Below are 26,548 nucleotides of genomic sequence, written 5' to 3'. Positions count from 1 at the left end.
TTGGAAGGACATAGCAAAACCAAGATTTTGAAAATAACACAGAAATCCAGATTTGAGAAGAAGAAGAAGAAGAAAATAATTTGGAGAAAAAGAGAGAAGAAGAAGAAAAGAGGCGGAGTGAAAGAGGCTGTATGTGTGTTGGGATGTTTTTAGGGTTTTTCAAAAAGTAAAAGGTAATAATAAACTGGGTTTTTTTAAGAATGCATTGTAAGGTTGACACATCAGCATGGTTGCTTTTATGAGTGACACGTCAACATTTTGAATGTGGGGGGGACAAGTGTCCAAATTGCTCTTCCTTTATTATATAGTAAGATTATAATATGTAAATTTTATTCTATATTATAGGATGGGGTGTTTTGCCAAAAATAAGAGTTTTACTAGTATTTTTAATAATCTACTATATAATAAAAGACTACCATATTCACCCACGTGTCACTCTCTCAAAGCTTCTCACTTTTTCTCATCCGTTTTTAAATATATTATCGGATCACTGGACCCGACCCACGTAAAATCATCACCCCCAAATATTGTTCTTTCAACACAATGGTTATAACATCTCTCTCTCTCTCTCTCTCTCTCTATATATATATATATATCTGAACGTTTACAAGCAGAAGCCACTAACTCCGGTATCATCATCCTTCATATTCAACTTTTTTGCTAAAATCCTTCCAGGTCTGAAGTCGGTTCATTTTCATTCCCACCTCCGTTGCCGATTTGGATCAACATCTCACCTATTACGAGCCCAAGGTTGTCGTCATTGTTTCATAACCTGATTGCTATTTGCCTCATCCGTTCTCCGATTACACGTGTGATACCGTTCATTCCAATGCCCGCTGCTGATTTGGATAATTGTGTGTTCTTCAATTGCAGCACATTATGGTTAGTAGTTAATTTGATTGGATTATTTTGTTTATTACAAAAATCTGCTCAGTTATTAAATATGTTGATTTATGTGAATTTAGTTACCTTCTTATTTTGAGAACACAATTGTATTACTTGAATTGAAAGAATTGAGTTTGGAGGATTAAACCTGTGTTTTATCAATAAAATTAGAAGTCTTGAATTACATGCACATAAGGTGCTCGATGAAATGCCTCAACTAAATTTTTATGACTCGTATGGTGAATGAAAAAGATATACCAACGCATAGTGTATCTAATAGATGTACTAACTCCCAAAAGAGATTTTGATTTGATTATGATAATATTTTGATTCGGTTATGAAAAGATTTTGATTTGATTGCAAAAAGGATTTGAAACAAACACTAGGATTGGTGTGGATTTTAAAACTGAACATGGTTACCTTCCATATAGTAATTTAAATTAAGATTCTTTTGAGCTTCTTGGATATTTGACATAGAAAAGTTGTCAAATATCATGTCTAAAAGGTGCAAGATGATGAAGCTTGGATAGAACCTTTCAACACATACTTAACGTTTGTTAGTTACCCTTTTGGTGGTTACTAAAAAAGTATTAATAGTTATTTTGTTATGAACAAACTTAGTGATGAAGATCAATGTTTTGAATTCTACTTTAAGGTTTTAGTCATGTACATAGTATTTTGTTTAAAAAAATTTGGGACCTATATTCCATATTGATTTCCTTTTGAATTTAACATAAATAAACAGGTGTAACAGAACTGCTCAACATCGAGATACCAACAATCAACATTGTGGGATCGCTTATCAAATAACGGGTACACGTTTTGGTTTGTAGGTAAACATGCATGTTCTCATTGTATTGTATATTTTATGAACTAGGTGTGGATATACTGATCTTTGTTTAAAAATGTTCTTAATTAAAAATGTTCTTCATCAAGACTCAGTAATTTTATTGATGAACTATAAAAACAAAACCTCCATCTTGAATTCATTCACAAAACACAACATTTTTATTAAAAAAAACAATTATAACCTTTATAACTATTGACACCTTATTTATGATGTGTGTAATTTTCGTAATATTTCTATCTTTATAACATTTATCAATATAACTTAAATTTTAATATTTTAAGCATTAACCCCATTATTAGTTTTACCCAAAACTCTAAAAAAAACCTACAATTTTAATATTTTAAGCATTAAACCCATTATTAGTTTTAGCTAAAAATCGGGAAACCTATATATTTCTGGTTTTTAGTTGTTCAAAATATTAATCACAAAATTAAAGATATGGAAGCCTATAATTTTATGTATAATCAAGCTTAAAAGCTAAAAAAATGTGTATTTCTTCCATAAAAAAGGTATCAAATCCTATACCCAATATATCAAACCATTTTTTACCTTACCAAAATTGGTTTCAAGTTGGGTCAACTATAAAGACAAAATTGGTTTTATCTTTTTAAATGTTTTATATCAGTGCCACAACACTATATTGACCAAAACTATATTCAGGCGACAGTTTCCCCTTACAGTATGTTTCGCGATGACCATAAACAAAATTCAAGGTCAATCATTGTCTAGGGTTGGTTTGTACTTAAAAGAACTCGTGTTTTCACACGGACAACTATATGTGGCTTTATCAAGAGTTACAAGCAGACATGTACTAAATATTTTGATTCTTGATGAACAATGTATATTGACTAATACAACCACAAATGTAACATACAAGGGAATTTTTGCTTATTTGTGAATTTTTTGTGTGTAAGGCTCCGTTACCGGTTCCCTACTTTTGACGTTGGATTTACTCATAAACACAGTTCTAAATATCAGATTTAATTAAAACATTCGCGGAATATTAAAAACTTTCATAAACATTACAATTAAGTTCATAACTTTGTCTTTAACGAACATATTGTCTTACAAATCAAAACATTAATTAAAAATGTCTTAGGTCATCAGATGCCAGACTCTTTATTCTTCTGCCATGTGCCCCCACTCAAGCCAGCTGTCTCATTCTACTCACATGCGTGCATACTAAAAGTCAGCTACGCTGAGTGAGTTCTAGTTAATCACATAACATACAATACATTCATAACTACATACTTTAGTTTATAATATACTTACTTACCTTCATACTTTCTTTCTTTCATATACTTACCTTACGTTTTAAAGAACATTACGCCCTATAACCTCACATATATTATTAGGGTATGCAACCCTTTAACCTTCGCATATATTATTAGGATTTGCAACCCTTTAACCTTCGCATATATTATTAGGGTATGCAACCCTTTAACCTTCGCATATATTATTATATATTATTAGGGTATGCAACCCTTTATCCTTCGCATATATTATTAGGGTATGCAACCCTTTAACCTTACCTTACCTTTCATTATCATATCCATACATTTAATACCATACACAACATAATCGTACATACTCCCTTATTCACATACACATATCATACATACTACACAATACTTGCCTTAACAACATGTGCAATACCCGAAGGTCGTTCACGTACTGTCAAGCATACATACATAACTATCGCAATTGTCATTAATACATACACTTATCATTTAAAGTAAGTGTATTAACATTCACATTGTCACACCCCGACCAAAGGCGGCGGAACATGCCGGGGTGCAACGATTGCCTATAGGCGCATGACACTATTTAAAACGACAATATTTAACAAACTCATTTCATTTCACAACATCGAAAATGTCACATAACCAAATATTCATAAGTCAAATACAACAAAATATAAGAAAATTTAGCAAATTAAATATTGTTCATTTTTGCTAATAACTTAGAGGTCTTGACGTTAGTTTTCACCACAAGCATCGAATCAACCAAGATGTAAACCTGTAACATTTCATAAAATAAAGTTTGTCAACACAAAGGTTGGTGCGAAATTCATAAGTTTGAAACAATAGATATATAGTATGAAAAGCCACAAAACTAGTATACGAAACATTAAATAAGAGCTATAAACTTGGATAAAATAGTTATCGCTAACAAGTTAGCGACACCCAACTATAAGGGGATGCCAAATAGTTTAGGATTTTATAGTTATCGTTAATTGCATTACGTTAACGACACCTTGCCATGAGGGGTTGCCAAATGGTCTAGGATTTATAGTTCCACCATCCAAAAGCGATAAACACATAGGAAAATAAGCATAGAACACCAAATCGAGCGATTATTCAAGTAAAGTATACAACAAAGTTTGTGGTTTAAGACCCAAGTATGAAACATTTAGTTTAGATAAGATGAAATGTCACCCCCAAAACAAAATATAGAAAACGGGGTATGAAGTTACTCACGTTCAAGTAATAAAACTTGAAAGATTGAATATTTGTAGATTTGCCGGAAGGATGAGTTAACGGATGAAGCCTAAAATAAAAGATGTCTCGGATTTAGAAAGGTTGCCTTGAAAATCTTTAAATAAAATAATTGTTGCAAAAAGTAAACAATTTAAAGTTCAAGGTTTAAAATGTAATTATTTAAGAATTTATAATAATAACCCTTTAAAAATGTAAGTTTGCTCGAAACCGGGTTAAAGTATCTAACCTTAATATTTACTTAACCAATGTTAAGTAATAAGGTGGGGAAAATGCTAAAATGCAAGTTTCATTGGGCTAAAGATACTAAAACGGGTCTTTAACGAGTGTTCGGGTTGTTGGTTTGGGTCTTGACGAATGGTCAAACCCAAAGTCAACTTTCCAAAATATTAATTATTATGAGATAACTCATTAAAACATGGTAACACTTAACCAAGTATGTAGATCTATTGTTTTAGAACTAACAACGTACGTTAAGCGAGTGTTCGGTTTTGTCGGTCCAAACTATGTTATGAGATCAAGTTGGATCCAACAATTCCATGTACTTAAGAAAATAATTAAAATCAATTTGTAAACTATTTTTGAAGAAATATACAAGTCTTGATAGCTAAAAACACATTTGTGTGTCTTAAGCGAGTAAAAATCGGATCGGTTCGGTTTCCATCTCACAAGAAGTTCGTAGATGGATTCCACATACCAATATATCATAGATATTGTATAATAATGTACAAATAAAAATATTTAAGTTCTACAACTAAAAAGGTCAACAACAAGTCTTTTTAACAAAAGTTCGGTTTGGTTCGGTTTCCATCTCACAATGAGTTCATAGATGGATTCCACATACCCAAGACTTGTAAAAGTGACTAACAAACTAAAATGAGCAGAAGTTAGGCATAAATGATATGTATAATAAGTTATGTGTGTGTATATGTATATCAAGAACACGAAGTCCTCCATGAAGCCTTGCTTTATGACGTTCGAAACTCAACCAACCGGAGTCGGTGAAGTAACTAACAAAGGTAACAAGAGGTGTGTATTATATATATGTTGTACCACCATATTCAAGAGTTAGTAATGTTAGATGAACAAGTTAGAATTAAAGATAAAACTCAGTTTAACTTTTAGAAGTCAAACCTTCAAGAAAACAATGAAAATAACCTTAAGATCTTTGAATTTGAGAGAGAAATTTGGAGTTGTAGGAGAGATTAATGTATGGAAAGGGTGGTGTATATATATGGTAAGTTGAAATGGTCAAGCATAAAGGGTCTTGCATGAAAATGGGGTGTTTTGGTCACATGTATGCATAAAAATAAGCAAAAACGGGTTGATGTGCAGGTGTGCCTTTGCGCTACGCGACCGGGTTGTCGCGCCCCGCGAAGGGGTTATTTTCCAGATTTTCAAAAATAGCAGTTTTGGCCCCCGAAGTTCTTTTTAAGTGATTTTTAAGCGTTTTAAAGACCGAAATGAATGTTTTCAAGACCCAACAAGTGTAAAACAATATTGTGACATAAAATCCATCATTTTTATTATATCAGAGGTTTCGGTTTACAAAACGGGTCGGTTTACATAAATAAAGTTTACAAAATGAATACTATTCGGACCCGAAATTGACGAATGTCACACACATCGAGTATGCACACAGCCCCGAAAACACAACAAGGAAATGGGGCTAGAAACTCACCTGAATGCGGTACGTTCACCGTTAATCGTAATCCCTTTCTTGAGCAGTGGACGGCTAACTGTATAATATTTACATGTATCAATTAACTATTACTACTCATATCGTATTTCTATCTTTAAATAACCCACAACGAACGGGGTCCGGGGCAGCGCCCCTGGTAGCGGGGTTCTAGGGGCGGCACCCCCTAGAGGGTTCCAAGGGGCAGAGCCCCTGGCTGGGGTTAAGCTGTCAGGTCAGCTTGAAAAATTTTTATTTTCATTAAGTGTGTTAACACATTTTCCATAATTCGCTATCTAATTGTTATCATTCGTTTTCAAGACCGTAATGAATGTTTTCAAGACCCAACAAGTGTAAAACAATATTGTAACATAAAATCCATCATTTTTATTATATCAAAGGTTTCGGTTTACAAAACGGGTCGGTTTACATAAATAAAGTTTACAAAACGAATACTATTCGGACCCGAAATAGACGAATGTCACAGTATCTACTACTTTAGGAAATTTCGTCCCGTAATTAAGATGACGACAACGATGCAAACAAATGTGGATACTTCGCTTTCATTGCGTCTTCTCGTTCCCAAGTAAACTCCGCGGCACGCCGTGATTCCCAACGAACTTTTGCTAACCGAATACGACTACGCTTGGTTTTCTTCTCGTTGCGATCCATAATCTCAACGAGTCGTTCAACCATAATCATAGACTCATTAACATGAACTTCATCGAGAGGTATATGGAGATTACCCTCGGCCAAACACTTTTAGAGATTCGAAACATGAAATGTCGGATAAACACCGGCAAGTTCTTGCGGTAGTTCGAGTCGATACGCTACTTTCCTGACACGCTCAAGAATTTTAAAAGGACCAACGAAACTGTAACAACCCGAATTTTATAAATTAATATTCATTAATCATGTTGCCCGATCCGATCTTATGTTCGGGAAATTTTATCGCGCTTATCGAGTATATAAATTTTTATGATATTATTACTAGTTATATATTTAATATATGTTTATAACTTTCACTTTATGACAAATATCACCCTTAACTAAATCTATTACCTGCTTTTGTACCCATCTTTAATCTTTAAGGGCTGCAGTGCAAAATTTACATTATAACTCATCCAACCCGTTTACCCATGATCCAAACCCAAACCCGTGACCTATTTGTTATAACCGTCCATACAAATCACGACTTGGACCTCAATTCTCGCAGCTAATTTAGCCAGTGAATCATCGAACGTATTATACATACCATATACGGCATAACCGATGATTTAATTTTGTTAACTTGTTCAATTATGATTTGTTTTTCTTAATATGTGCAGCCGACACCTAATCGAACTCGTTATACATGTATACGATCATATTAATTCAATTAGACTTGCAGTTAGTATCCTTAAACCCTCGTTGTCCTAACCCTTGTAACTGATTGCCTTATCGTTGCTGTGGGAACCTGTTCGTGATCACCTTTGGCCGCTACTGTTCGTGCACAACTAACCATCGTTTAATCATCGTTAAAGGTAATTCAACATACTGTTGTAATCTTCGTGACTCACTCGTCAATAACCCTAAGGTTAATTGTGTTTTAGATTAACAGATTAAACAATTTACGAATTAGGGTTCTTATCAATTTGGGGATTCTTTTTGTATATGTATTTAAAGTTTGGTTCTTATCCTCTAACAACTTGACACACCAGCGCGGCTGGTCTGCTGTGTGTGTGTATGTCTTGTGAGCCGGCCACCCACTCATGTTCGAATCCCACTGTAGCTGTTTTGGGTTTTTATTTTTGTTAAACTAATAAACCTTTGCATTAATCTGTTCAATCATTTAAATAATATTGTTATTAACCTAAATGCAATAACTACTAATTATTTAGTTTAAACCGACACCTTAACTAGTCGTTTTCCGAAACCTTTGTTAAAACATATATTCTACATGTCTTAAAATATATAGATAAGTAAGTAATTTGTAAAGGTTTTAATATTTAAAAGAGTTATTAATCAAAAATATATAATCTTGTTGATTAACGTACAAAAAAAATATAGTTTAAGTATTTTATAAAAGATTATATTTTATATAAACATTATTATTTATCATATATCCATCATTTATTACTAACAATAAAATGATATATAAGCATTTTAAAACGTATTTTTAGTTTAAAATAAACATTTACAAACGAATCCTTTTTTATAATTTATCCAACAATTTTATAAATATTTATTCAAGTATTTTTTATTTTATATAATTAAATCATGTTATTACGATAAAACTTGATGATTAAATTTATAATAAAAATAATGAAATAAATAGTATTTGTAAGACTTCACTCGATCATCAAATTTCGAAGCTCTATTTAGTTTTATACTCTTTATTCAATTCGTATTTATTCCACAACTATTGTTACTTAGGATTTCTCGTCGATAACTTCTGAAGAACGTGACTCTTGTTTACTACCGTTCTTACCGCATTCGTTAATCTTTTGCTTATTGCTAAGGTGAGTACCACATTCCCCTATTTTACCGCTTTCAATGTTTTGGGGACATATGCGTAAATATACTTTTCATATATACTTATACACAAAACTGCAACTTTGTCTTATGTGTTAACAACTTATACCTTACTTGTTTATGTGCTTATTTGCTTTGTATGCTTTCGCATTCGGAGAGGTCCAACATAATCTCAGTCTAGTATGATCATACGCCAGTCGTTATAGCCTTTGTGCTTCTCGACATCTCAGTTATACTTGCTAATTTGGTTAATTTGTTATTCTCATATGACTTGTTGCAGCTACATATTTTGTTATATATACTATATGTACAACTAAACTGGTGTGTTGCTCACTCAACATGTGTTGTCGACAAAACTTTATTTTATACGCATATGCAGGTTAGTGAAGACTTAGTGAAGAATTTTACTATAAGAATATTTTAATCAAGAAATATAAAATTTGTATTGTTATATGAATTATGTACTTGATTGTATTTGATTTATTTGATAACTGAATTCAATTAATAGATATTGTCATTTAAATAATGTGCATGATAGTAACCTTGAGAGCTGTGACAATCAGTTCGCGCCCCGGCAATTCTGCCGTAGGTTGGGGTGTGACAGAAACGAGGAGTTCGTTTACCCTTCTTCCCAAAACGGACTACCCCCTTCCAAGGAGATACTTTTAGAAGGACAAGATCGTCAACATTAAATTCGATAGGTTTTCGCCGTTTGTCGGCGTAACTCTTTTGACGATTTCTAGTGGCTAGGAGATTTTTACGGATTTGATCAATGACATCGGTTGCTTCTTGGACCATTTCGGGTCCCGTGATTTGAGCTTCACCGATTTCGTTCCAACAAATCGGGGAACGACATTTACGACCGTAAAGAGCTTAAAAAAGAGCCACATCAACGCTAGAATGGTAGCTATTGTTGTAGGAGAACTCGATGAATGGGAGATGAGAATCCCAATTCCCACCAAAATCAAGAACACATGCTCGTAGCATATCCTCGAGTGTTTGGATTGTACGTTCGGATTGACCGTCCGTTTGAGGATGATAAGCGGTGCTAAGATCAAGACGTGTTCCCAAAGCTCCTTGAAGAGATCTCCAAAAATGTGAGGTAAAACGGACATCGCGATCGGAAATGATAGACAATGGCAAACCGTGTAGACATACGATTTCCCGAACATAGATTTGAGCAAGCTGCTCGACAGAATACTTCTCGCGGATTGGAATGAAATGAGCAGATTTGGTCAAACGATCGATGATCACCCAAATGCTATCGTTGCCTTTTTGAATGTTGGGTAATTTGGTGATAAAGTCCATAGCAATGTCTTCCCATTTCCAAACGGGGATCGGTGGTTGCTCCAGTAAACCAAAAGGTCTTTGATGTTCGGCTTTGACTTTTGAGCAAGTAAGACATTTAGATACAAACAACGCTACGTCCTTTTTCATACCCGGACACCAAAAGGTAGCACGAAGATCGAAATACATCTTATCCGCACCGGGCTGAACGGAATACCGCGAATTATGAGCTTCGTCGAGTATACAAGTACGAAGGTCATCGCGATCGGGAATCCACAAACGTTTGAGAAATTACAAAAGACCATCGGGTTTGGTTTCGAGTTGAAGTTCTACTCCACATGACATTTCGTCGTACATGTTACCTTCTTCAACGGAGGTACGTTGAGCTTGAAAGATACGAATTTGAAGATCGGTTTGAACAATGACGCTTAAAAGCAGAACGGATTTAACATTAACCTTTCGACTTAGGGCGTCGACGACAACATTCGCTTTACCAGGGTGGTAGCGAATCTCGCAGTCGTATTCACTAAGTAATTCGGCCCATCGTCGTTGTCTCATGTTGAGATATTTTTGGTCAAAAATGGGTTGAAGGCTTTTATGATCGGTAAAAACCACACATTTTGTTCCATAAAGGTTATGTCTCCAGATTTTGAGAGCGAAAACGACGGCACCAAGTTTGAGATCGTGAGTCGTATAGTTTTTCTCGTTGACCTTAAGTTGCCTTGATGCGTAAGCGATGACTTGACCTCGTTGCATGAGAACATAACCAAGTCCTTGATGAGATGCATTGCAAAATACAACGAAATCGTCGTTTCCATCGGGAAGGGTTAGGATAGGAGCATTGCAAAGCATGTCCTTGAGAGTTTGGAAAGCTTCCTCTTGCTTCGAACCCTATTCGAATGGTTTCCCTTTATGAGTGAGGGAGGTAAGAGGCAAGGAAATCTTAGAAAAGTTTTGAATGAAACGCCGATAATATCCGGCTAAACCAAGGAAGGATCGAATTTCCGTGGGAGTCGTTGGAATTTTCCAATCCTTAACGGCCTCAATTTTAGCGGGATCAACATGAATACCTTTGTCATTTACGATATGTCCCAAGAATTGAACTTCCTCGAGCCAAATTCACATTTGGAGAATTTGGCATAGAGTTGTTCGTTTCTAAAGAGCTCGAGAATGAACGCAAATGATGTTCATGTTCGGCTTTGGTTTTAGAGAAGATAAGGATGTCATCAATAAAGACAATAACGAATTTATCAAGGAATGGTTTGCAAACGCGGTTCATGAGGTCCATAAATACCGCGAGTGCATTTGTTAACCCGAAGGGCATAACCAAAAATTCAAAATGTCTATATCGAGTACGGAAAGCGGTTTTAGGAATGTCTTCTTCGCGAACACGCAATTGATGATAACCCGATCGAATATCAATTTTGGAGGAACAAGTTGCGCCTTGAAGTTTGTCGAATAAGTCGTCGATACGTGGCAATGGGTAACGATTTTTAATAGTAAGCTTGGTAAGTTCACGATAATCAATGCACATACGAAACGAACCATCCTTCTTTTTCACGAAGAGAACGGGAGCGCCCCAAGGAGAAGAGCTTGGATGATGAAGCCTTTATCGGAAAGTTCTTCGAGTTGGTTTGATAGTTCTTGCATTTCCGACGGGGCTAGACGATAAGGAGCCTTGACCATGGGCATCGCGCCGGGCACAAGATCGATTTATCGGACGAACGGGAGGAAGACCAGTAACATCATCGGGAAAGACATCAAAGAAATCATGAACAACAGGAATATCTTGGATCTTCCTTTCCTTTTTGTCTTTTGTCACCGAGAGAGCTAAAAACGGAACGTACTTTTGGCGTAAGTACTTTTGCGATTGAGCACACGACATGAGATTTAGCCTTTGAGACGTTGTGTTTCCAAAGACCTTAAGAATTTTACCGTTGACGAGCGGGATGCGAATGAATTTATCAAAACAAACGACTTCGGCACGGTGCAAAGATAACCAATCCATGCCTACTATGACATCGAAGCTACCCATTTGCATCGGGATGAGATCGATGGAGAATTTATGCTTAGAAAGAATAAGAGAACAATCGCGGACGACGGAATCGATGGTAATAGAATTGCCATTGGCGACTTCAACAGAGAACGGTCGGGAAAGCTTAGTTCGAGGCATCACAAGTTTCGACTCAAATTTCAAAGAAATAAAACTTCTATCGGCACCGGTATCAAATAAAATAGAAGCCAAATGATAGTTCACCAAAAACATACCGTTCACGACATCGTTTGCCACTTGAGCTTGATTCGCGTTCATCATGAATGCTCGCCCTTGATTACCATGGTTGACTTGAGGTGTTTGTTTTGGAGGTGGAGTTGGTGCTTGGATTGCTTGGATGGGTTGGATGAGTGGTGCATTGAGTTGGGGAATTTGGGGTTGGTAGGTTTGAACTTGGTAGACTTGGGTTTGGCAGTAAGGTATGGTCACGGTTTGGGCTTGGTTAGCAAAGGTTAAACGTGGCCAATTGTTGCGGAAATGGTTTGGATCTCCACAATTGTAACAAGCTTGGGGTGGTTGGGGTTGGTTTGGTGGGTAGGGTGCATATCGGTTTTGGGAATTTTGGGGAAAAGTTCTTGGTTGGTTAGGTTGGTTGGGTTGGGTTCGTAGCGGGGATCGGCATGTGTTGGGGAAGTGACCAAATCGGTTACAAATTGTACAATGGCGACACACCGAGTTTGTTGGGTGGTGAAGTTGGCAAGTGTTACATAGTGGGGAGTTACCAACATAAGGTTTTCAGTTTTGGGGAAGTGTTTGGGCTTGTTGTTGTGGTTGAGGTTGGGTGACGTCATAGTTTCGGTAATTATTCTTGGGTTTCTTGTTGTTGTTGTTGTTGTTGTGTCAGGAAGAGTTGGAGTAATTTATAGCTTGTGGTGCGGGTTCAACCTTGGCTTGAGATGCGGGCTCGGCTTTGGCTTTCTCGGTCGTTTTCTTAATGGTGAGGGTACCTGCTTTCACGTGATTTTCCGACAGCGCGCCGGCCAAAGTGATGGCATCCTCGAGGGTCACGGGTTTGCTACTCATGACAGAGTCCCGGATTTGAATTGGTAAACCCCCAATGTATTTATCAATTTCACGTTCGGTTGGGGTGACCAAATGAGGAACAAGGATGCTCAACTCATGGAAGCGGAGTGAGTAAGCGGCGTTATCACCACTCTCTTGCTTAAGATTCCAAAATTCCTCCTCGAGCTTTTGAAGTTCGTGTTTGGGGCAAAACTTCTTCATCATGAGTGCTTTGAGATCGGACCATGGAAGAGCTATAGCCGTTTCCGAACCTTGGAGGTGCATAACACTACTCCACCATGTTAGAGCGGTTTCTCTAAACATGCTTGACGCGAAATTTGTCTTTTTTTCGTCAGGGCATTCGTTGTGTCGGAACACACTCTCGGTCGATTCGAACCATTGCAACAAGGTAGTCGCACAATTGGTTCCAAGGAATTTGGACGGGTTTGCACTAGTAAATTGCTTGAGTAGGTAACATGCGGGTTTGGGTTCAACGGGTGTAACAACGGGTGCAGGTAATGTGGCTTGAATTTGGGTTATAAGTTCGGGATCACAGCAGCCATTTGTTTGGCGACGAGAGCGGCCATGCGTCGGGTGGAGTTATTGCGCGGTTGGCGTCTTAGCGGAGGCATGCTAAAAATTTATAAAGAAAATGGGATAAGTTTTGGGTAAAAGAAATGAATATGAAGGCGTAATAAAATAAAATAGGATGAAGTTTGATTTATTGATTGTGAATACTAGAGTTAGTAAGGAGAAGATGTTAGTGTTAGATAAAATATACAAAACTTTGTTTATAAATAACAAAACCGAAAACAAACGTAAAAGGTTTTGAGATGTTAAAGTTCGAAAATTTGAGATTTTGAGATTTATAGAGTCGGAAAAATCATGCCTGATCCACCATGACTTGACATTCCAACACTAAAAAAAAAAGTTTGATAAAACAACATATTGGAGTCTAAACATGTGTACGTACCACCAAAACTTTTTCATGTTTTCGACTCAAATAACGATAATAACACAATAAATCGAGATACAACGTCATGTCAAAACACTAGTCCACGAAATCACCGTAGTTCTATTGTTTTAACACCGAAAATTAGGATGGCGACCGGAACGCTCGCATTCGACTACTTAAAGTATTGATATTTATAACACGATTTATGGCCTAGAAAACGAGCACTATAACTCAACCATCCCAGATAAGTAAATCACCTTCGATTCTAGGAATCTTTTTGTCAAATGGTCATTTTATAATGTCTCGTTTCCTATGATGGCTACAAACCCGAAATAAACGCATCCTTTAAGGGATTTGAAACAACGGGATCCAAGTTAATCTTGTAAACCATAAAACACAATGAAAATCTATTTTTTGTGTTTTAAGGTAAGGATACCTTGGAAATACTATGAAAGTGTGTGTGTGAACATTTAGGATATTGGTGAATTTTAAACAAGTTTATAAATAAATAACATGCGATATGAACAATTAATTATAGAGTAAACACGTATAGGACCCTAAGCATAACAATTCTAGGTTGTTACGTCTAACCACCTATCCTAATTGTCATGGCTCTGATACCAATCTGTCACACCCCGACCAAAGGCGGCGGAACATGCCGGGGTGCAACGATTGCCCATAAGCGCATGACACTATTTAAAGCGACAATATTTAACAAACTCATTTCATTTCACAACATCGAAAATGTCACATAACCAAATATTCATAAGTCAAATACAACAAAATATAACAAAATTTAGCAAATTAAATATTGTTCATTTTTGCTAATAACTTAGAGGTCTTGACGTTCGTTTTCACCACAAGCATCGAATCAACCAAGATGTAAACCTGTAACATTTCATAAAATAAAGTTTGTCAACACAAAGGTTGGTACGAAATTCATAAGTTTGAAACAATAGATATATAGTATGAAAAGCCATAAAACTAGTATACGAAACATTAAATAAGAGCTATAAACTTGGATAAAATAGTTATCGCTAACAAGTTAGCGACACCCAACTATAAGGGGATGCCAAATAGTTTAGGATTTTATAGTTATCGTTAATTGCATTACGTTAACGACACCTTTCCATGAGGGGTTGCCAAATGGTCTAGGATTTATAGTTCCACCATCCAAAAGCGATAAACACATAGGAAAATAAGCATATAACACCAAATCGAGCAATTATTCAAGTAAAGTATACAAAAGTTTGTGGTTTAAGACCCAAGTATGAAACATTTAGTTTAGATAAGATGAAATGTCACCCCCAAAACAAAATATAGAAAACGGGGTATGAAGTTACTCACGTTCAAGTAATAAAACTTGAAAGATTGATTATTTGTAGATTTGCCGGAAGGATGAGTTAACGGATGAAGCCTAAAATAAAAGAAGTCTCGGATTTAGAAAGGTTGCCTTGAAGATTTTTAAATAAAATAAATGTTGCAAAAAGTAAACGATTTAAAGTTCAAGGTTTAAAATGTAATTATTTAAGAATTTATAATAATAACCCTTTAAAAATGTAAGTTTGCTCGAAACCGGGTTAAAGTATCTAACCTTAATATTTACTTAACCAATGTTAAGTAATAAGGTGGGGAAAATGCTAAAATGCAAGTTTCATTGGGCTAAAGATACTAAAACGGGTCTTTAACGAGTGTTCGGGTTGTTGGTTCGGGTCTTGACGAATGGTCAAACCCAAAGTCAACTTTCCAAAATATTAATTATTATGAGATAACTCATTAAAACATGGTAACACTTAACCAATTATGTAGATCTATTGTTTTAGAACCAACAACGTACGTTAAGCGAGTGTTCGGTTTTGTCGGTCCAAACTATGTTATGAGATCAAGTTGGATCCAACAATTCCAAGTTAACCGAAATGAATGTTTTCAAGACCCAACAAGTGTAAAACAATATTGTAACATAAAATCCATCATTTTTATTATATCAAAGGTTTCGGTTTACAAAACGGGTCGGTTTACATAAATAAAGTTTACAAAACGAATACTATTCGGACCCGAAATTGACGAATGTCACACACATCGAGTATGCACACAGCCCCGAAAACACAACAAGGAAATGGGGCTAGAAACTCACCTGAATGCGGTTACGTTCACCGTTAATCGTAATCACTTTCTTGAGCTGTGGACGGCTAACTATATAATATTTACATGTATCAATTAACTATTACTACTCATATCGTATTTCTATCTTTAAATAACCCACAACAAACGGGGGTCCGGGGGCAGCGCCCCTGGCAGCGGGGTTGTAGGGGCGGCACCCCCTAGCGGGGTCCAAGGGGCAGAGCCCCTGGCTTGGGTTAAGCTGCCAGGTCAGCTTGAAAAAATTTTATTTTCATTAAGTGTTTTAACACATTTTCCATAATTCGCTATCTAATTCGTTATCATTCGTGGTCTGATTAGCTGATTCGTTAGATTAATTCGTTATCTGAACATAGCGAATTGGCCAAGTAACAAATCACGATTCGTGATTTTGGTTCGTTGTCTAGTTCGTTATCATTGTATAACGAATGGATAGATTCGTTATCCATTTACACGAATGAGTTCCATTCGCTATTTACGCATAACGAATTGGTATTCCTTAACGAACTACCAACAGTTCTTATTCAGATCTTTGACTATTGAGTCAAAGTCAAAATCGATTTGAACAAGAACAGTCAACAGACATCATATTTGCAATTAATCCTCGTCTCTTGATGAAATAACACGAATAGGGTATTAATGAGCTTGTTATACCAGCGCCTACAAACCCTAGGTGTCAAATCTGCCAAACATTCGCGTTTAAAGGTGCGATTTGAGCATATATACATACGGCTCGTTCATCCAATAATTAAATCATCAAATGTTAACCAATCTTAGTAAGAATCATCACGTTTGATTCGTTTTTACCATATGTATACAGATATAAGATTACCCAAATGAAGCTGGACCTAAATGAACGATTTCTAATTATAAACGTACCTTAAACGAGTCGGTATACGAACACGGGCCGGTCTTTGATGTAGGTTCGGTCCGTCGCAACGTTCTAGCACCAACAAATCTCGGGTTTTCACTTCGGATCTAGGCTTGGGTTAAAGGATAGTCTTGTGTGTGTTTTTGATGGTGTAGGCTATGGTGTAGAGATGGATAAAAATGGAAGGGTTTAGGGTTTAAGGGATATTTATACTCCCTTAAGCCCATGGACCTAAGGCTCATTCCATTTCTTATTTTATCTTCTAAAGTCCAAGCCCACCTTCTATTAGTTTATTTATTTAAACCGATACACGACACATTATAAAATAAACGAAATTTATTTTATTACTTCTTATCAAAAGCAGGACGTTAATTGTGTAATGCCTGTTTTGTAGTTTATGTAATTTTAATATAGCTTGTAATTGTATTAACAATATATGATAATTGTGTTGTTAATTATATTTTGGTTAATATTTAAAGTTTATAATTTTCATCAATGTCTCGTGTAATACACGGGGCTCAAACTAGTAAATAATGTTCTGCTAGCTTAAGCTTAGGTCGGTAATAATTTATGTTGTTTCCATGTCCCGGGAGCATTCAAAAATTAAAAACCAATCACTCACATATATGATCTACCCCCAAACAAATTAACTAGTCCACGTATACGTACGTTTTTAGGTATATTCTCAAACCCTTCATCTTATTATTATGTCCTTCCTATATTGATGGTGATGGATCTGTAATTTCGCTTAATAATCAGTTCCTCAAGGTTTGCTCTTCATTCAACTTTTTTTGATTATATTGTTTTCTGATTTAATCGTAACTTAGTCTCCGTGATCTAAATTCTTTCTATGTTTTTAGTTGATAATTTAACAATCTGCATTTAATCGATATGCTATTTATTACCTCTTGTCCATCAACCGTGCTGCCTGCCGTTAATTATTGCACCAACTTTGAGGGTTGTTAGATTTCTTCTAACCGTTTAGGTTTTTATGTCCATTTTCCACTTTTAAGCCTTTATTTTTTTTATCAATGTTGTTGAAGAAATAGTGAATAAAGAGTCTGAGCCTTAACTTTACTTGTGGAGCATGAACCGGCTCACGAATCTAAATGAGCTTTATTATAAATATGTTTTTGTAATAATTATTATTATATATAATATTGTGTTATAAATTACTAAATAATATATATTATGCTATATATAAAAGTTATTCTTAGCATAATAATAACAAGTAAGACGCAAAAGTACATAACTTAATTAATACTTAATAAACGAGCCGAGCTCGAGCTTGACTTATGGAGTTCGAGTTGGGTCGCAAGCCTTAACGAGCCTCATTAAATTTATATTTTGTAATATTTAATATTATATATAAAACTATGTTAAAAGTAACTAAAATAACATAAATAGAGCTTGAAAGTTGAAACAAGGCAAGCTCGAGCTCTCGTAAGTTAAACGAGCCAAGCTCGAGCTCTCGTAAGCTAAATGAGCCAAGCTCTAGCTAGATGAGCTCGGGTTCGGACCAGCTTGTTTTAAACTGAGGGGGTGTTTGGCCTAGCTTATATTTTTGTGCTTATGCTTATATTTTTTTTGAAGCTTATAGCTTATTTTCAATCATTTGATAAGCCCTTTTTAAGTGTTTTGATTAGTTTATATTCTACAAGTTGATAAGCTCTTTTTAAGTGTTCGTGTTAGCTTTTTTTATTTAGCTTATGTTAGTAAAATGACCAAAAGGGGCATGGTTACATATTATCACATATTTTATATTGTATATGTATCTACTTTGTTTTTATGAGTTATACCATCATTTTTGGATAAATGTATATCGAGGAAGACGTAAAACTAGGCCAAACGAAGAGAACAATTTGAAAATTAAAACAAAGAGAAACCAATTCAATAAGTAAAAAACGAAGAGAACAAATTACCGTAGTATATGAAAATAGATTTGTGTTACTCCACTTCAAGCAAATTTTTTGGATGCTTGATAAATGGTAGATGGGTGTTTGATAAATAGGATTTTTTAAGGTAAGAGTTAATAGTTTGAGAAATGGTAGATTGATGGTAAGTAGGGATTAGCAAAATCTGTACCGGTACCGGTTGGTACCGGTACCGAGCCGGTACGGGTACCGAAATTGGTACCATAGTTTTGACTTTCGTACCGGTACGGGACCGGTATTTCTCGAATTTTTGTCTTCAATATCGGTACCGTCCCGATACCGGTACCAAGAATTCGTGATTTTCGGGACCGGGACCGGTACGGTCCCAATTTCATCCCTGTAGGTAAGAGTTGATCTCCCACCAACGTATTAATCAGTATCTACCAACTTCGACCAACTTATCTCTTTTATGAAATTCAACCATTTGCCTCACTAATTATCCACCATTTGTCTCTTATTAATTATGCATATTAATAAATTGTTATATTCACCATTCTTTAATTTGTTACACTAATAAGTTGCTTCAATAATCATTAATCCACCATCATTTGACGGTAAACAAGTAATTTACACCCTTACACAAATAAGCTTCTTCAAATAAGCTAAAAAACCATCTTCAAATAAGCTTCTTCACATTAGCCTATATAAGCTAATAAGCATAAGCTTAAAAAGCTAATCCAAACACTAAATTAAGCTTATTTTGTAAAAAAAGCTAAAAAGGCTATAAGCTTCACTAAAAAAGCTAGGCCAAACACCCCCTGAGTTGGTCAGTTGGAAAATGAAGGTAAAAATTCAGCCATTAAATATGATTAAATTTAATCGTTCAGTGATTAAAATTTATCTGTCTGATGCTGAGTTTGTTTGTTTGTTTTTTTCTTTTTTGTTTTTTTAAAACTATTTTGATATTATGATTCACTGATTATATTCATAGTATTGTTTCTGCAAAATCTGAGTTTGAGCTGCTTCATTTGCCCATTCTGAAATGGCGACAACCATTTTTCCACTTTTATGCCTTTATTTTTATCAATGTTGTAGAAGAAATAGCGGATAAAGAACTATTGACCTTAACCAAAATGACCCTTGTTAGCTTTGTTGCAGATGATAAAGCATTACATATGTCTTGAGCTGGTTAAAGGTTGCTCAAAAGGAATTTTAAAGAAACGAAACCTCATAACTTTAAAAAAAATGATGATTATTGATTGAAACAATACTTTTATTTTTTTAATCATACACGACATCAATTGTTTATAAAAATTTGGACACAAAATGTTTTGGGTAATCCAATTAATCATGACCCGTTTCGACACACTAAACATACAAGCTTTTAAATGAACACACTGTAATTGAGCAAATCAATCTTAATGATCTCATGATGTGCATTGAACCCACCATGTCATGTGCAGCCAAAGAGTTAACCGAAACTGAGCTAAATTAACCGAAAACTGAATTAATTGAAAGTTTGGTTATGGTTGTGGTTTTGTACCCTCGGTTAACCGAATTAACCAAAACCAAACAGGACCGAAAACTGAATTAGTTAAATATATCAAGGGTCAAATGATCATATTGGTATTAATTTGCTATTAACATCTATGAGTTTTAATGAAAATTTTTTTGGTGATTTAATAGAAATTATGAAGGTACACTATTAAAACTTAAACCAATAGCGCCTGTTTGATATCCCTCAGTTGACATGCTTTTATTATGATTTTTTGCCGGATAAATCGCCCATCGAGATGACCGACATTGAGAGTTCTGTTGTGAACAAACATTTGTCAACATTAGATATTTTTGCTGGTTGTGGTTGCTTATCTGAGGGTTACAAAAACCTGGTAGTTACTTTTTAGTCACATATAAATTATTAAAAACTCATCTTGTTTGGTTTTATTGTATTAAACTAAGATTATTAATTTATTACGTTTACTTGTAGGTGCATTGGTAGCACAAGGAACGATTGAATATGAAGAACCTACTAATATACTAGGTAAACTGTTGTATAGTTTAAACTCTTGAGCTGTTATCAATTTGGTTTTTAATCAACTAGAGATAAATAAGTGAAATTTATTGATTGTTAGGTGGTATCAGTTCTGTAAACAATTGAATATTCATAAGAAGTTAGCTGAAAAGGGGGCATTTTTGTCTTTACGGTGTTATAGGCGGCGAGCATCGGACGGACTCTCCACTCTCAATGCTTCCCATCTACAAGGAACTCATAATTGCTGGTTTACGCGCATGGGTATTCAGGTACAATTTAAAATATAATATCAGTTATAAAGATGATTAGTTAATAAAAATGTAAAAAGAAATTTACAAGCTTTCTCGACGGGCCATGAGCTGGCTCGACTTTGACTTTACAGTTTGTTAAAAGAAAGGAGTCGAGCCAGTGGGTTTCAGTTTGACTGTTGATATAAAATTGCTTATTTAAAACCAAATGTGATAGCTAATAACTAGTTACAAGTGAATATATATCAAACTAAATGCAAGGGTATTTTCGTCAAAATGTAGAATACAGGTTAAAACAGAAAATTGCTGCCTTGGCAGTTTGGTCAAGATGCTGTCAGTTGTTACATAGGTGATGCTTGTCAGGCTGAGGGGTGTGGGGCTTCAGCGGGGGCGCGAGAGCCCCTCCGCTCGCGCCCCCAGGCGCGAGCACCACACCACCGGGGCGCGAGAGGGGCGCGAGCACGAAAAACAAAGCAGGCGCAAGGTGGGTCGCGGCTGCGGAGGGCATAAAAGTGACCTTGGGAAGGGACAAAGAGCCGTTGGCTCTTATTTAATTAAAAAAAAAAACGTTTTTTCTTTTTATAATACCCCATTTCATCCCATTTTTATACCACAACTTCAAACCTTCACCCAAAATCAATTCATCATCTCAACTTTTTTTAAAAAAAATGTCGTGGTACTCGTCTGATTCCGACTCCTCCGAAGAGGATGATTTGCTTTTTCATGTAGGGGGAGTTTTGACCGCAACCGTGGTCGATCTCTTGCAAAATCAAGCCCATCAACCTCGAGTCCCGAGGGTTAGAGCACCACCTCGTGATCGTGATCGATCGGGTGCTAACGATTCTTTGATTAGGCATTATTTTAGCCCTCAACCGGTATACGAGGAGTCGGATTTTCGAACTCGTTTCCGAATGAGCAGACAATTGTTCATGCGTATAGCAAGTGATTTAGAGGCACGGTATCCCTTTTTTCAACAAAGGGAGGATGCTAGGGGTCTTCCCGGTTTTACCCCTCTTCAAAAATGCACGGCTGCTATCCGTCAATTAGCGTACGGCATCTCGTCGGACGCTTTGGATGAGTATTTACAGATGTCGAAAAGGGTTGCACGTGAATCCCTTCATTTTTTCTGCCAAGGTAAAAAACATTAATTTTACTTTTTATTAAATATTTATTACATTTTGTAATATATATTATATGTTTATAGATTATTTTATATACGTAGGAGTCATATCGACTTACGCTCGGAGATATCTGCGTAAACCTACAATGTATGACATCCAACGCATATATGAGGTGCACGCAGAAAAACATGGTTTTCCTGGGATGCTAGGTAGCATCGATTGTACGCATGTTGGATGGGCTATGTGTCTAACGGCCTGGCGAGGTCAGTTCCACCGTGGTGATCATGAAGGGCCGACCCTTATACTTGAGGCGGCGGTGTCACAGGATCTTTGGTTTTGGCATGCTTTTTTTGGTGTTGCTGGGTCAAATAACGACCTTAATGTTATCGATCAGTCAAATTTGATCAACGACCTTATCGACGGGGTTGAACCACCTCAATCTTTTGTTGCAAATGGAGAACTCTTCAAGTACGGGTACTATCTGGTCGATGGTATTTACAACGAATGGGCTTTGTTAGTTCAAGCTTTTACAGATCCAATCGCCGACAAACGGAAGTATTTTACGAAGAAGCAAGAGTCTGCTAGAAAAGATATTGAAAGAGCTTTTGAAGCTATAAAAAAACAATATTATGTTCTGGCGAACCCGATACGTTATTGGACTCGGGAGAGGATAACGGACGTCGTCTACACGTGTCTGATCCTACACAACATGACGTTAGAAGACGAGGGCAAAGCTATCTGCCAAAACTACCAAGGTGACATTCCGCCACAACCGTCCACAATCAGTGATCAACAAAAACTTCATAACATAGCAAATATCAAGAGCCGTGAGATACACGGGGATCTTCGACATGAGTTGGTTGAACATTTGTGGGCGAGGCGACCCGATGATCTTGTATTAGATTAGTGTTATTATTAAGTATTATTGTTTGTTTAATTTTTAGTATGTTTTTTTTGTAATTTGAATTTTAAAAAAAATGTGTGTTTTTTTTAATAATTTATGAGTTTTTTTAATAATACGTTTTTTGAATATATTTATAAAAAAATAAAAAAAAAATCCGCTGGAGCCCCTGCTGGAGCCCCTCCACACCAGGGCCAGGGGCTCCAGCGGGGGCTCCAACACCCACCTTATCCAGTTTCTCTCTCTGCCACACGTCACAATATTATTGGCTGGAGCCCCCACTCGCGCCCCCGTTGGAGCCCCCCACACCCCTCAGCCTCATGGTCAGTGTCAATGGTTTGGCATGAAGTGATGATAGCATTAGAGAAGTATTTGATTATAAGAGTATAATATTAACTTATTAAGTCATAATATATGAATCATGTAACATAATGACACATGTATTCTTATCATAAAAAGTAAAAAAATAAAAAGTTATTGGATATTTATGTATTCTTATTATAAAAAGTAGAAAAATAAAAAGCTGCAAAATTGAACTACAAAACTTTATATAAATGAACAGGTATAGTAAAATTGCTTTTAACAAGCATAATCTTTTTTTTTTTTTGCTCACTATAATATGTTACAAGAGTTCTAGAAAAAGTTTTTTTTAATATGATATAAAGTTATTAAATTAGATCATCACAAAAGTATTAGCTCAAAAAATCTCCCAGTATTCATTCAATATACTTGTAGTAAGTATAGTAATTTTTACAGTGTGGCCCAAGCATGGCTGTTTTTGGACTTTTTCCCATTTTATGTCATTTCATTTTCATCTCCTTGAAGTTCTTTTTACACTTTTTTTTTTATCTTTTCATTTCAGTTTATAAACGTCAGCCTAAACCCCTTCTTTGATTTATAATTGAAGAAATATTCTTTCAACATTCTCTAAAATGTCTAGAATCCTCCACCCCTCCTTGTTCGTCTTCCTTTCCTTGTTCATGTTCATGCTCATGTTTGTTGCTGTTTCGGTGGATCCGATGCAAGTTTGCTTGAGGGGTAAAGCTAAAAACGCACGTACAATTTAATTCTGATTTAATGAGAGAAAATTATCATAACTAGTAATACCTTAACATTAACATTATCAACCCAAAAGATCTGTTACAAACACTTTAAACAAAATGGTATAATTTCAAACTACATTATGGTCTCTAGTGAGTACCAGCAAGTTATTATTTTCTTAACGCTCTTAACGAAAACCTACTCGTTGAAAATTTAAACAGATCCAAACCAAAAAGTTATTAATGGTCTAGGACTATTTGGTCAAGATTGAATTATAACTATGTTTTTACAACATCTTTGACAACAATGATCTTTTTACCCACTGATCATATTCAGTTTTTGCACATTGTACAGCCCAAAATCAATGTACATAAATGATAAGTAGTTCACAGTTGTACCAACCGGAAAAAAAAAATAATCATTAAAAATGTATTGATAGATCTGGTTTGGTTTTTACGGTTGGTCAAAAAATGAAAACCACACCGTTTCAAAACTTTTAAACTGGCCGACCTGAAAATATATCTAAAAGCCTTCTTTTGAAACCAAAAATTTCTTACAAGTGTATTTATGCTAATATTTTCATGATTTTACACTGCTTCTTATCTTGGTTTTCAAACAGGCTCTCCAAAGGATTCCCCACATAAATTGTGCTCGTCTATACATAAGTAATTAATATTTGGAAATTAACAAGTCTTTAATTATAGTTAACGATATTTCTATTCAATTTGGTTTTGTTTTGATTTCCTATTATAATGTAGATGGAAGAGAAGATGTTTATGATTTTAAGCCAAATTTATGTACGTGTGGTTCCTGTGTTTCAAAGTGCATTGACTTGTATATGGACTTACCACATCTAGACATAATTCGCATGGACTGTAAAGGCACCCAATGCACATGTTGCGTGCTCTAACTTTCCAATTCACCGCGGGTCGATGGATGGGCATGGGCATGGGCATGGGCATGGGCATGGGTTTTACTTTTAGTCTATGGTAACTTATTAGTTCTTCTATAGATGTAATTAGGAGGGGGTTTGGACTTAAGCACCACCGTTAAATTATAGTATTTTCTTTATGATGGACACAATTAGTTTATTTTCTTTATGTCTATGTTTTTCACTGTATCTAATTGTTGACTTTCACCACGCTCTTCGGTTTTGAATGTACAGTTTTGTCACGTGAAGACTGAATAACAACAAAAACACAACGGAAATAACTTAACAAATGTATATTAAGACATTAGGTCAATGTTGCAATCAAATGTCATATATATTACAAAGCTAAAAATTCAACTACAATCTAATTTGGTGATAGGCTCAACTATCTCTCATGGCTTCTTTAGGGTTAAGCTCTGCAATTTAGTATAAGTATTCTAAATGGGTTTTCTATATCTAAATAAACTCATCTAATTCTCTATATTTTTTTCATACTTGAGAAGAGGTACATGAATACATGCTTAAAAAATAATTGGTCAACGAAAAAGTTGGTGAGCTCATGAGTTTAAATTACAAAACATATAGAAGCTCATGAATGTAAGATACAAACTTTGGCATGATTTTGCTACAATTTTTCAAGTTTTTTGCTACATATGAAATTAATCATTTCTTGATATATTTTGTTCCAATATTTTCATGTAAACATTATATTCACGTTTTGTAAAATATAAAATATCATACAAAAAAATAAATATCCAAACTAAATAGAACCAAACAGCTAAATGTAAAACAAGAATAACTATCCACAAAGCTATACAATAATATTCAATATAATAATATTCAATATTAAGTTCACCAACATAACCCGTATCTACACTTGGTCGAAATTGTCTTCATTTTTTTTCCATCATGGCATGTTTCTCTACATTTTCTGTTCCAACTCAAAGCACTTTTAAAATCAAAGATTCAAACAATGGAGACAAAACAAGACCTAACTCAATGTTTAACAAATTTTTTTACTAAAAAAAACAAACCTTATCACTTCTCCCAGGTAGATACGAACTACCCATACAAGCTTTGACAACGCATCCCAGAGCACTATGGTGGTGTATTGGATCATTCATAACTCACCAAAAAGATTTTCAAATGGTTTGTATAAAATATTTGTTCAGTCGGTGACAGATCCAATACACCACCATAACCATCGCCCTTCTTCATCCTATCACCGCCAAGATGAGTGGTGGCCGACCTAAACCAATAACTCGTGTTTTACTTTTTTATCCTTTCATATCCAAACTTTATACATTTCATAAGTTTATTCTCCATCTTTCAAATAAACTACTTGTATATAAATATTTTATACAAACCATTTTTTTAACAACATGAGGTTATATAATATTTTTAGGACTTTGTAAACACAATCTAAGTTAATAATTCTTGATTACCCCCTTTTTTTAAAAACGAATTATACACCAAAATTACCTTTAACATGTTTTAAACTCATATTTTACAACCCTTTCAATCTATAATCAAAACTCATATTTATTAAAACAGTTTAAGCATATATTTTAACATCAATAAACAAATTAATGTGTATCTTGTTCTTTGGGTGATAGAGCTAGCATAAACTAACTTTATAAATCTAAAGATAGTTTAGAGATGAGTTTT

At 35.2% G+C, this 26,548-nt stretch overlaps 1 long non-coding RNA gene and 1 pseudogene across 1 annotated transcript; both read left to right on the top strand.

The window, feature by feature from the left end:
• LOC143582387 (calcium-dependent protein kinase 18-like) overlaps positions 1-26,548 on the top strand; it is a 93,722-nt pseudogene that overhangs the window by 60,555 nt on the left and 6,619 nt on the right.
• Positions 522-2,614, top strand: LOC143582393 (uncharacterized). Its single transcript, XR_013143962.1, has 3 exons — positions 522-882; positions 1,631-1,718; positions 2,396-2,614. It is a non-coding gene; the product is annotated as an uncharacterized LOC143582393 (long non-coding RNA).

The sequence above is a fragment of the Bidens hawaiensis genome, unplaced genomic scaffold (genome assembly GCF_021521415.1).
Source record: "Bidens hawaiensis isolate Kalapana, Puna unplaced genomic scaffold, B.hawaiensis_p1.1 tig00031549_1, whole genome shotgun sequence".
Lineage (NCBI taxonomy): Eukaryota > Viridiplantae > Streptophyta > Magnoliopsida > Asterales > Asteraceae > Bidens > Bidens hawaiensis.
Note: the sequence above shows the minus strand (reverse complement) of the source record. Positions and strands in the feature narration are given on the sequence as shown.